Raw genomic sequence first — 338 nt, 5'->3', positions numbered from 1 at the left:
CAGTAGCCTGAAGGGGGCGGTGGCCTGAGGGGACCAGCCTGAGGGGGGCTGATGGCCTGTGGGGATCGGGGAACTGAGGGGACCACGGGCCTGAGGGGACCAGCAGCGTAAAGGGACCAGTGGCCTGTGGGGGCTGCTAGCCTAAGGGGGGCTGGTGGCCTGAGGGGAACATGGGACACAAAGGGTCCTGGGGTGCCCAAGGGGCCAGGCAGGGCTGTGGGCCAGCTGCCCGCTGTGGGAGCTAGCCCTCGGGGACAGGGAAGGGCGGCTGCCCCGGAGATGGGCCCGCCGCCACACCGGCCCCGTGGCCCCCAAGCCTGGGGCAGCCCGGAGCGGGG

This window comes from Egretta garzetta, unplaced genomic scaffold, assembly GCF_000687185.1.
Source record: "Egretta garzetta isolate BGI_Z169 unplaced genomic scaffold, ASM68718v1 scaffold1244, whole genome shotgun sequence".
In the NCBI taxonomy this organism is placed as follows: Eukaryota; Metazoa; Chordata; class Aves; order Pelecaniformes; family Ardeidae; genus Egretta; species Egretta garzetta.
The sequence above is the reverse complement of the archived record's forward strand: the minus strand, read 5'-3'. Positions refer to the sequence as shown.